At 44.8% G+C, this 13,272-nt stretch overlaps 1 long non-coding RNA gene across 1 annotated transcript; it reads right to left on the reverse strand.

Moving 5' to 3' along the window:
* Positions 1 to 8,580: 8,580 nt before the first annotated feature.
* Positions 8,581 to 10,058, reverse strand: LOC122823005. The gene is made up of 3 exons (XR_006369265.1): positions 9,545 to 10,058; positions 9,176 to 9,456; positions 8,581 to 9,092 (listed from the first exon to the last, which is right to left on the reverse strand). It is a non-coding gene; the product is annotated as an uncharacterized LOC122823005 (long non-coding RNA).
* Between the last annotated feature and the right edge of the window lie 3,214 nt (positions 10,059 to 13,272).

The following is a 13,272-nucleotide window of genomic DNA, read 5'->3' on the forward strand; positions in this document are numbered from 1 at the left end:
CGCGAGTCGCATCAGGGAGGACCAGCAGTCCTACATGTAGAGACTTCGGGAACCTCGGGTTCCACTTCCTACTTGGCGGAGCAGACAGATCTTTGCTGTTTCCTGTTAGAAATGTCAACTACAACAGAGCCCCGGTGACCGGATCAGAACCAAGAAACCAGGTCAGGACAGGAGGAACTGGGTCTGGGAGTGGCAGGGGGCAGTTCTGAGTTAGTTTCCAAGTTTAGAGGTCGGGGGGCTCAGACAACAGTCAACCTGGCGACCCCCCACTGGGCCTGATGGGATTGTTTGTCGTCACTCTCGTGAGGAAAAGCGGCGCAGCCTCAGGCGCCCGTCGATCCGCTTTGATGTATTTGTTTTTGGTTTTTGAACAGAAACAGTTTCTGTCCAGTTTCCTGCCTGGGGTTTCATTCATTCATTCATTCATTCATTCATTCATTCATTCATTTAGTAAGTAAGTAAGTAGTGTTTATTTTCAGAGTGATGTTCCACAGTAGGCAAGTTTTTCTGTCTTCTTTTACGTTAGGGTTACGGTGCTACATTGGGGCAACTGTGGCTCTGTGGGTAGAGTAATTGTCTCATGATTGGAAGGTTGTAGGTTCAATTCCAGCTTCCTACTACGGCACTTAACCCCAAGCTGGAAAAGTGCTAAATAAGTTCATTTACCGTTTACAGCGCCCCCATGACTACAGGTGGTACTGCAATCTGTTGCATTTGGATCAAGCATCCACAGGTTGTGTGTGCGTGTGTGTGTGTGTGTGTGTGTGTGTGTGTGTGTGTGTGAGGTATAGTAAAGATTTTAATGACAGCTGGAAGGGACCAATCACAGGCTGAGCTGTGGCTCACCTGGCTCAGGATGATTGACAGAGGTAATTACCTGCAGGTGAAAACTGTGTTGCGAGCAGTGAGGCTGCTTATGATGATGATGATGGTGATGTCAGCTCTGCTGATTGATTGTGTTTCCGGGGCGACCGGCTCTGTGCTTTAACATGAATGATTAATTCAGCTGTAATTACCAGGAACTGATGGACTTGTCTGTCAAACACTGAATCCAGAAAATCTGCAGGGCCGCCTGCTGGCTGACTGCAGTACTGCTGAGAGTCATCCTCATTCTGCAGCTGGTTCTGGCTGGATCCGGACACAGAACCAGCAACAAGCTTCTACGTTAAGTATGTCATCTTTAATTGGTGAGCAGTTATCTCCTGAGCGTAGCTGCTCACTGATTGGTTGGGGGGTCTCGTTAGCATCAGTGTTAACGAGCTCTGAGTTTTTACTCAGTTTTAATCTAATTGTTTAATGGTTTGTTTCTTCGGCTGTGACTTGGTGTCTGGTGATCATGTGACCTCACAGGGACAATTACAGGTGATGATGAGGAGGAGGATGAAGAGTATCTAGATGTTGGGTTCACTCTCAGGATCTGAATAGCTCAGCGGTTCCTCTCCTCTTCTTCACTCTTCATCTCTGTCATCCCTTCAGCTTGTTGTAGCTGCAGGACTCTGAGCGCAGCGTCTGATTGGCTGCCGAGCCTTTCAGGAAGTTGCTGTGATTGGGTGTATTGTGGTGTGTATTGTAGTGTGTATTGTGGTGTGTGTGTGTTGCAGCTGGATGTTGGGACGGTCCTGTTGCTCCCAGGGGTCATCAGAGGAGGTTAACTGCTTCTCTGCTTGATCAGACAGTTTCTCCTGTTACAGAACAACTGAAGCATCGTCTGTTACCAAAACCAGAACCTGGACCTGACTGGTCCAATAAACCAGAACCAGAAAATGCTGCAGACTAGCAGCCGTCCCGCCAGCGCCTCGGTTAGCGATGGAAAAACATGAAAACTTTTCTGGGGTCTCCCAAGTCAGACTGCTGAACAAATTCGTTGACGTTTATCAGAGAGAGTTTAGTAGCTGGGAGAACCATGAAGCATTCTGGGAAACATCTCAGATTCTGTCTAATGTTGCGTCTGTGTCTGCAAATTGAGATAAAGAGGAAACTGCAGGTTTTTTTCAAGATGTCGGCGCGCGTGGCTTTGTGCTCTCCGACTCAAGTTTGTCTTTTCCACTCTGCTCGGTTAAAAACACCTACAACCGACAAAATTTACTGGCCATTGGTCAAGCAATCGGGGGACGTCTGTCACATGAGCTTTTCCGTGTCCACAACAACATTTCGGTCGATATTGCACGGACACTGGGATTATAATCCCAGTATCTACGACCGGGCGACGCAGAGATCGTAAACTAAAGAGGGGGTGTCGCAGCGGCGTGTTAGCGAGGCTCAGGAAACAGCCACACAAACCACCGCTACCAAGCATTTTTCTCTCCAACGTGAGGTCTCTCGTTAACAAACTGGACGAGTGGAAGTGTAAGAGCGGAAAATACCTTTATGGAGTTGTTTTTTACTGAGGAAATCTGGCGCCATTAAAGGTCAATTTGACCTGAACGCTCTTTCCCCTGCTTACGTGCGAAGCACAAAGTTGGACCAACTATGGCTTAGGAAGCAAGATGTTTGGATAGATAAGTATAATAATTGTGATGAGTTGGCTTATTCAGCAACCCTGAAATGAAGCAGATGTGAGGTCAAGAGGTTTGAACATTCCCAAAAGGGAACCCCATACACACTCAGTTCAAAGATTGCCAGAAAACCTACGTAAAAGCATACGCAAAACACCAGCAGCAATATTATTGGTCAAAACTTACCAAACCACACCAATGGAATTGAGATCCTATAAAAACTGATTGTACCTAGAATACTTTGAGATTTTGGGGAGATTTGGGGAATTTAGGAACTTCGTATTTGAGTCGATGTATTTGTAACATGATCTGTGGAAAAGTGTAATAAATCTTCACCCGCCGTGGCCTGCAGTTAAGAGACTCGTCTCTGAGTATTATTTCTTATTTTACGAGTATAATAAGTGTTTAGACCCTTTCATTCTACCACAGAAGCTGTGGATTGCAACTGACAACCTCATCCGGGAATGCTGCATCCTGTTGATAGACGTGGTTAAATCCAACTATACCGGACCGGAGATCGAGCTAGCAGGCTACACAGCACACCGACAGGACCGATCAGCGAGCTCCGGTAAGAAAAGAGGAGGTGAACTATGCGTTTATGTGTGACAGAATGGACATTAGAATTATTACATCCCCTCTTTTTTTTACTTTACTTTGTTTGAAGACTTCTTTTGACTGTGCTCTTGGACTGCACTTCTCCTACTTGAACTGAGATGCAATTACATCAGTTCGCCACCAGTTGGCAAATGGAGCGCGGTGAGCACTCCTGACTGAGCGAGCCAATGGCAATTTAGTGCAGTAACAGCTGGTCAGCGGAGGCGCTCACTGTCGCTCTTGTCTGTGTTAACAGTGTTCAGAGAATAAAAGAACCTGCGAAAAACACATTGCTTAACCATTAAGTGTGCAACATATGTAAATAACAGCTGGTGTACGAACTCCACAGTAGCTGTTAGCCACTGTTCTCCAGGCGTGGATTCATCACAATTAAATGCAGACCCGATACCTCCCACGTGAGTTTAACGCCATTCTACTCACTGTGGCTTACATAGCACCGGAGCTGCTGTGGGACTCCTGCATGATACTATCAGCAACAACCAGAACAAGTTCCCCGAGGCTGTTCACATCATTTCTGGGGACTTTAATCATGCTGATCTGAAATCAGTCCTCCCCAAATTCCATCAACACGTAAAGTGCACAACCAGGGGTGATAAAACTCTGGACAAGCTGTACACAAACATCAGACAGGCATACAGAGCTAAACCCTTAGCACGCCTTGGCCAGTCTGATCACATGTCCCTGCTACTGATCCCTGCTTACACCCCCCTGCAGAAACGTGTCCCCATCATAACCCGGACTGTCACCATCTGGCCTGAGGATCCCTCTCCCCCCCTACTACAGGACTGCTTCCAGAGAACTGACTGGGGGTTTTTGCACATCAGGACTCCTCCTCAGCAGTCTTGGACTACATCAGGTTCTGCACGGACAATGTCACCAGGAACAGACTCATGAGGATCTATCCGAATAGGAAACCCTGGATGACTAAGGAGGTCCGGGGCCTCTTGAAAGCCAGGAACGCTGCTTTCAGGTCAGGGGACAAATCACTCTACACTTCTGGCAGAGCCAACCTGAGAAGAGGCATCTGCCAAGGCATCGTACAGAGGGAAAATAGAGAAGCAGCTCAGGAGCAACAACACCAGGCAGGTGTGGCAGGGTGTCCAGCACATTACCAGCTACAGACCCAGCAACCAGCCATGCACAGAGGGAACCACTTCCTGGCAGAGGAGATGAATATCTTCTATGCCCGGTTTGAGGCGACACCTACCACAGCTCCATCACAGCTGCCTGTCCACAGCAGCTCTGCTCTCACAGTAGAGGAGTGTGAGGTGAGGTAGGTGAACCCAAGGAAGGCTGCAGGACCTGACGGTGTGTTGGGACGGGTGCTTAAGGACTGCAGACCAACTGGCTGGAATCTTCACAAAGATTTTTAACCAGTCCCTGTCTCAAGCCACTGTCCCTCTCTGCCTAAAGTTCTCTACCATTGTCCCCCTGCCCAAAAGAACCAACATCAACACCCTGAACGACTACCGTCCAGTGGCACTCATACCGATCATCATGAAGTGCTTCGAGAGACTGGTGCGGAGTCACATCCTCTCCTGCCTGCCTGCTGAGCTGAACCCTCTCCAATTTGTCTACAAAGCAAAGAGGTCCACAGAGGACTCTGTATCCACAGCACTTCATGCCGCTCTGACCCACTTAGAGAAGCAGGGGAGCTACATCCGAATGCTCTTTGTGGACTTCAGCTCAGCATTTAACACTATACTCCCCCAACGTCTGGTGTCCAAGCTAGTAAACGTTGGGCTCCCATCAGCCACCTGCAGTTGGATCCTGGACTTCCTAACAGGTCGATCCCAGAGGGTCAGACCGGACCCCCACACCTCCACTGCTCTGAGCCTGAACACCGGATCGCCACAGGGTTGTGCTCAGCCCACTTCTCTACACCCTCTACACTCATGACTGTGTCTCCAACCAGCAACAAGATCATAAAGTTTGCAGATGATACGACTGTTGTTGGTCTCATCTCAGACGGGAAGGTGGAGCTGGAGAACAGGATGAGGTGAAGCAGCTGTCAGAGTGGTGCAAAGTCAATAACCTGCTCCTCTACATCTCCAAATCAAAGCAGCTGGTGATCGACTTCAGGAAGAACAAAACGGACATCCAGCCTCTCACCATCAGTGGGACCTGTGTGGAGAGGGTCCCAGTGTTCAGGTTTCTGGACATGGAGTTGGAGGACAAGCTAACCTGGAGCACCAACACCAAGGAGCTGCTGAAGAAGCACAGCAGAGACTGAACTTTCTGAGAATCCTCCAGAAGAACTGTCTCCCCTCAGAACTGCTCTTCTATCCCAGAGAGAACCACAGGCTGCCCCCTCCCCACCATGGAACAGATTTACACTTCCAGGCTCCTCAAGAAAGTTCTGGACATTTTAAATGACTCTTCACACTCTGGTCATGGTCTCTTCCAGCTGCTGCCATCAGGCAAGAGATACAGAGCAATAAAAACCAGGACAAATCACCAAAAAACAGTTTCTACCTGATGACAATCATGGCACTAAATTTAAAAACATAAGAACTTCTGCTCTTGACACTAAACTCTGTTAAAAATGTAAATTATTTTCACTCTGATACCTCCAGGTGCTGCAACCATCTTCTGATGTCTATTTATTTCTCATTTTGTGTTGTTTCTTTATCTTTTTATGTATGTATATTTATATTGTGTGTTGTGTATGTTTATATAATCTGAACTTTAACTGGAGTCTCAATCTGGTTGTAATCTGTTGATGACAATGACTAATAAATCTTATCTCATCTTAGTGACTTTGGATCGACTTTTATTGATCACCTGCTCTCCATTTGAACATCAAACCGTCATCAAGCAGCAAGGATAAGAGACTGTGGTAACCGTAGTAACAAGCTGAACAAGAACCAACTCTGGAGGCCGTCACACTGGCTTTGGATTAATATGTTTGAATTGTACACTCACCGGCCACTGTATTAGGTACACCTTGCTAGTACCGGTTGGATCCCCTTTTGCCTTCAGAACTGCCTTAATCCTTGGTGGCAGAAATTCAACAAGTTACTGGAAACATTCCTCAGAGAGTCTGGTCCATATTGACACGACAGCATCACGCAGTTGCTGCAGATTTGTCGATTGCACATCCAGGATGTGCATCATCCCAAAGGTGCTCTGTTGGATTAAGATCTGGTGACTGTGGAGGCCATTCAAAGTTCAAGAAACCAGTCTTAGATGATTTACGACATGGCGTGTTATCCTGCTGGACGTAGCCATCAGGAGATGGCACTCTGTGGTCATGAAGGGATGGACATGGTCAGCAACAATACTCAGGTAGGCTATTGCATTGACATAATGCTCAGTTGGTACTAATGGGCCCAAAGTGTGCCAAGAAAGTATTCCCACACCACTGCACCATCACCACCAGTCGTTGATACAAGGCAGGATGGAGCCACACTTTCATGTTGTTGACGCCAAATTCTGTCCCAACCATCTGAATATCACAGCAGAACTCAAGATTCATCAGACCAGGCAACATTTTTCCAATCTTCTCTTGAGCTTGTGTGAATTGTTGTCTCAGTTTCCTGTTCTTAGCTGACAGGAGTTGCACCAGGTGCGGACTTCTGCTGCTGTAGCCCATCCGCCTCAGGGTTCGACGTGTTGTATGCTCTTCTGCATACATCGGTTGTAACGATGTTTATTGGAGTTACTGTTGCCTTTCTATCAGCTACAACCAGTCTGGCAATTCTCCTCTGACCTCTGGCATCTACAATCCATTCACGCCCACAGAACTGCTGCTCACTGGATGCTTTCTCTTTTTCGGACCATTCTCTGTAAACCCCAAAGATGGTTGTGTGTGAAAATCCCAGTAGATCAGCAGTTTCTGAAAGACTCAGACCAACCATGCCATGTTCAAAGGCTCTTAAATCACATTTCTTCCCTGTTCTGATGCTCGGTTTGAACTGCAGCAGATTGTCTTGGTCATGTTTACATGCCTAAATGCAGTGAGTTGCTGCCTTCAGATTAGTTAACTGCTCATTTGCGATTATGAGCAGTTGGACAGGTGTACCTAATAAAGTGGCCAGTGAGTGTAATATATGGTCCAGGAGTGAAGCTGATGGAATCCATGTTGTTCCCTCTGGGCTGGACTGCTGTAGCTCTTACAATCAGGAGGTTGACAAAGTTAAAGACCTTCAGGTTGTCGCCATATTTCAGTCCACCAGCTCATCCTGTTGGGCTGAAACAGACCGGTACCCGTCCACGGTCCGGTGCCTGGAGATGTCTGCCCTGAAAACATTTTTCTCTTGAATTTCTACTGGATTAGCCAACAAACATGACCTGACCTTTAACCTTCTGACGGGTCAGCACCACCAGAAGTGGATCCTGGTTCCCAACTAAGTCTGGTTCATTCTCTTTGCCAAGTTAACTTGACCAGAGATTGTTGTTGTCCTGCTGTGTGTGTGTGTGTGTGTGTGTGAGAGAGAGAGAGAGAGAGAGAGAGAGACGCACTAACATAGACTCACCTTTATAGGATCATTGAAGTCTGATCTTAATTGGACATAAAGCAGTCGTTCTGGACGTGAAGTCATCAGAGTTTAAATCTGTCAGACTGTCTAAAGGTCGACAGCAGCAGAGCTAAAAGCTAATGAGGGGGATAAAATTCACTCTGTTATGCAGTGTGTAGGCGTGTGTGTGTGTGTGTGTGAGAGAGAGAGGGTTAGTATCGGTGTGTGTGTCATTAGTTGGGCTCTAAACCAACATTAACGACACTCATAAAAGAAAAAGTGAGAGTTTTAATGTGAGGTGGTCACCATCCAGAGGGTGTGTGTGTTGTGACCAGAGGCTGGTCAGCTTGTCCCATTAATGACTCCTCCCACCTTAACGAGCTAAAAAAAACGAGACCTCGTTAAGGCTCCACCAATAAAACAGGTGCAGCCCAGCTGCTGTCACCATGGCAACTAACCTTTCAGTCTCGAATATCTGGACTTAACTGGACTTCAGAACTTCCAGAGTGGCAAACATCTGAACACACTGATCAATAAAACTGATCAATGAACAATAATGAAACAAGTTAACATATTTCATCAAAATTCTCACATTCCTTGAAATACGTTCTAATGGGGAAAGACTAAAACTACTAGTGTTGTCGTTTCAGATCGTTCGCCAGTCGCTTAGTCTGAATTTTTACTTCTGATCTGATTGGCATTAAATATTGATAAATATTGATGCAGACCCTGAAAATGATCCCAGTTTACCGTTGGAGTCCATCTTAGATTCAGTCGGACCAATCTTTACATTTAATCTCTCTGGCCTGAAGGTGAATTAATTACGCTAAATATTTATCATAATAATACTTTAACAACTTAGAAGCAATCTGTTAAATAAGGATTTGTTTCTTCTAAACCTTCAACTTGCTTGTTGGACCCAATCAGAAGCAGATTATTTAAGGAAGTGTTACCCTTTTATCACTGCCCCCATCATCTGTTCTTGGTAAACAGATCAGAACCAGCAGATCAGAACCAGCAGATCAGAACCACAGGCTTTAAGGAACCTCTGACTCAATCTGTCTTTTGTTTATTAACTCAGAGACGATTTATTGACATTTAAAACCTCAATCAGTCAAAAGGTCGGTTTACAAGAGTAAACTCAAATAAAACACTCAGAAAAAGTTTTATACGCCACAATACATGAAAAGTTGCTAAATTATCAGAAGATCTAAAAGTAATCTAAACTTTAAGCAGTAAAATCATGAGCGTCTTTGTCCGCTTCCTCTCGGCTCAACACAGAATGCCTGCAGCGCCCCCTGCAGGCCGGGAGGCAGCAGCGTCTTCACAGGGTGTCCCATCTCCGGTTAGTTAAACACCTTCTCAGCAAAAGTTCTCTAATCTGGACCCAAAGGAACTTATCCAGACCAGAACAGAATCGTGAAACCCTTTGGCTTCCTCTGGGATTCGGAGGAGATCCGATCTGACTTCCAGCATCCTGGGAACTTTATGAGTGGAAAGGAGGCACCAGGAAAAAAGCCACCTGCCGCACATCGAAGAAACATCAGGAATGAAAGATGAAAGGAGGACGAGGCTCGTTAGCCGCCGCGTGTTCTTCTACGTTACCATGGAAACACCTCAGGTCCTGCTGGTTCTGTATGGATTGTCCACCCAGCAGCTGGAACTGGTCTCCAGTTCAACATTCTGGGATCCTCTTCCTCATCTCTTCCTGGTGTCTTCCTCCTTATTGGTCACATGATGCCGCCGCCTCGTCAAGGTGGACGAAGCTCTAATCACTTTCTACCTGGAAGAGCCCCACGGCGTCACCTGGTTGTTGGAGTTTGGAGGCAACAAGCAACAACTGGACACTTCCTGTTTCATCACCGACTTCCTGCTCTGAATCATTACTGTGGCAACAGAAACAGAGTTTTAGTTCTGCTAAACATGATTTATGTTTTAAATGTACAAAATAAGCAGATAGGTATTTCTACCCACAATTCATCACTGACTGACACCAGCAAGGTCGCTGCCACTGGACCAACCAGAACCAGAACCTCTCCACCCTGACCAGGTCATCAGCGCCAGAACTGCCTGATGTCATCTAGACATGTGGTTCTGATCCGGTTCTGTTCCTCAGTGTTCTCCTTTAGAGTTTTATGCTGCTGAGAAAAAGATGGAAAATCCTTCATCCTACAGTAACTGTGTGTGTGTGTGTGTGTGTGTGTGTGTGCATGTGTGTGTGAGACTCTGTGTTTTCTGATCCACGATCACTGCAGTGCTTAGGACGGGCTCCAGGTCCACATCAAACAGGTTCTGGAGAATCCTGGAAGGTCCTGGAGGAGCCGAGGGACGGAGACCGGTTTGGTCCAAATCAGCAGAACAAAGAGACGAGATTTCCAGAAGGCTGGAGTCGATCCAGAGTCTGTTTATCAGAGGAGCTGAGGGAGCTGCTGCTGGAACACACACACACCAACACACACACACCCACACACCAACACACACACACCAACACACACCGACATACACACACTGACACACCAACACACACTGACACACCAACACACACACACCAACACACACACACACCAACACACACCGACATACACACACTGACACACCAACACACACCGACACACCAACACACACTGACACACACCAACACACACACACTGACACACACACACCGACACACTGACACACACACCTACACAGAGTTTTTTCTGCTGTCTTAACCTCTCAACCGTGTCACCATGACGCCACCTGCTGGCAGGAGGGTGAAATTTCAGAATATCAAAATAGATGATACTATTTCAGGTCAAAGGTCAGATGGTCTGAGTCCAGGCGAAGGAGACATGTTCTGGTGCTGGTCTGGACCGTCTGCAGCAGAGTCTCTGCTAAGTGAGGAAGAGGAAGGTCCATGGGGATGAAGATCTTCCGCTCGGGTTCCTTCAACACGAAAACGATGAGGAACAAGTTGGACCGGGGTGGGGCGGTTCCTCGGGGACCAGAATCAGAACCAGAACTAAACGCTGAAACACCAATAAGCACTCACCTTCATCCTCCTCCTCTTCCTCGGTTCTTTCGCTCCGTTGGTTCAAAAAGCTTCTGGGCTCATGAGACTCCGGACCCGTCCTCCCTCTGACCTCCACCTGCAGGTCCGGTTCTCCAGGTTCTGTTCACTGATCCGATCAGAACCGACAGGAGGAACCAACCCGTCCTGTTGGGTTCTTCACTTCTCTTCCACCTGCAGCTGATGTCACTGATGATGTCACAGCGTCTTCTTTACGATCTTTGAACTCTGTCATTCTGCTCTGACTGCTGACAATTTTTTCACCAGTGGGCCTCAGGACCCAATCTAACCCTAACCCCGGCCGGCTTTGGGCCCCATGAGGGAATTCTTCCTAAATACAGAAGTTGGATTTGTCTCCATCGTTGATCCTCGGCAGGTTTCTACTTCCTATAACTCTTTGTTGGTCCTAAAAAATCAATTGTAACTTCATAACTTTAAAATTCTTGAATATTGTTTATGCTCTCAAAATGTGATCCTATACGTTTTATATAAAGTTCAATTTCCGCAAAACAATCATAAAAAAGAAAAGAAAAATCAACTTCACCGAAATAACTCTGCTGCCCTCTGCTGCACCGTCTGTGGAACTGCAGCAACACGCTGACCATTTATCACTCAAGTTTTAGTTTTTATTCCTCTGACATCATGTCAACAACTCTGAGGTCAAAGATCAACAACTCACAGGTCACAGCTTCCACCTTTGACCCTAACTAGAGACAAAAGTCAAAGGTTGAGGCTGTGCAGCTTTCACGATCCAAACATCCATTTCTGGCCTTATCAGGTTCAGACTCAGATTTATTCATGACATTTAATTATTGTTACAGCAAGACTCAAAAGTTAAAAAACAAAAAGCAATAAAACATACAAAAAAAGTGGTCAAATATAAATCAGCACATGATGGGAAGAGTACAGTTGCTACAAACATCAGTGAAATGGAACAGAAATTTACCAACAGTCAGATAGGAGTCCTACGGAGGCCCTTAGGGAACAGAGGGAAGTTATTTTACTTTTGCGTTCTCTCCCAATAATGTCCTGATTTGTTCCTGTGTTATGACTGAACACTGTAAGCCGTTGTTACGGTGGCCATCTTACTTTCTGCTATTATATGAGGCTTTCATCTCATTGTTTTATATCTTTTTCTTTAGGATAGAAATTAACCACAAACCATCCATCCATTTTCTATTCACCCTTGTCTCTAATGGGGTCGGGAGGGTTGCTGGTTAATCTCCAGCTATGTTCCGGGCGAGAGGCGGGGTCACCCTGAACAGGTCGCCAGTCTGTCGCAGTGAACCACAAACCTCTAATATAAAAAGAAACTTTCTGTAAGTAGGAAAGAAATAAAAACACATCCAAACTATTTGGACTGTTTCTGAGTTATTATCGTGGGGTAAGGTTGGGGTTAGCATAACCCTGCTGCAATATTTGCTGGTCTATTTTGTATACATTAACAAATGTCAATTTCAAATTTCAAATATATACACATTTAAAGAGTTTAAATGTGTATATATGTGTTTATTCTTAACTCTTTGGTGGAAAAAAGGGTTTGAAAATTGATTTACTGACTGCATGTTTATGTCTCATTGTGTAGGTTGAGATGGACCTTTAACCGTTCAGACCAACAAGAGACTCAGTCAGAGCAGTCAGATGATTTGTGACCCACAATAATAACTCAGAAAAAGTTCAAATAGATTGGATGTATTTTTATTTATTTCATACTTACGAAAAGTTTCTGTTCATGTCCGAGGTTTGTGGTTCATTTTTATCCTAAAGAAAAAGATATAAAACAATAAGATGAAAACCTCATATAATAGCAGAAAGAAAGATGGCCACTGTGAGAAAGGCTTACAGTGTTCAGTCATAACACAAGAACTGATCACAACGCAAAAGGTTTTGCAAAGGATGCTTAAAGAGACATTGTTTCCTTTTAGTTTAGGCTTAAATAAAGAAAAAATTAAACTATCCAAAGAGGATAGAAGCGTTGTCATTTCAGGGGTTGATATTTGTAAAAAAAATTCTGTTTGAAAACCACAAAGTTATCAACCTGATGAGGAGAAATGAGCTCTAAGGAAATATTGTTGGTGCATTTAGGGTTGTTGGTTTTTTTAAAGGGAAAAACTTTTCAAACCTGTCGGTTATTAAACTTCTTTTCAACCAGAACCGCATGTTTCCAACAACAACCAGAACCAGCTGTCTTGAAAACCTTAATGGGCTTAATGTTTTCTTATTTAATACTTACTGTAATTAATGCACTTTTTGTATTTTTGATGTTGTAAATACCTGCAATAAAGTTACGGTTGTTTGGTTTCTTTTTCATAATTTTTTAAAAATTGGTCATTGACTGGAGAAAGTCCGAGTGTGGATGAACATTTTCATGCATATTTATTTGTAATATTGTCCTCCCCATTTATTAATGTTGCTTATTTTTTGATGTTATTTTTTTCATTTGTTATAAAAATGGAAATGTTTTGTTTTCTGTTCAGGGTTATGTTTATTCCATAATTGTAAAAACAATCCGTATTGTTTTTTGATTGTTCAGTAAAGTTGTTTAGTTAAAAATATTTGATGTGTTAATTTAAGACTGCTTTTATGTCACTGAATTGTTTCAAATATTTTAAATTGTGAATTTAACTACCATTGTGTCAATCTCGCGATAGTT

This window comes from Gambusia affinis, linkage group LG20 (genome assembly GCF_019740435.1).
Source record: "Gambusia affinis linkage group LG20, SWU_Gaff_1.0, whole genome shotgun sequence".
Taxonomy (NCBI): Eukaryota; Metazoa; Chordata; class Actinopteri; order Cyprinodontiformes; family Poeciliidae; genus Gambusia; species Gambusia affinis.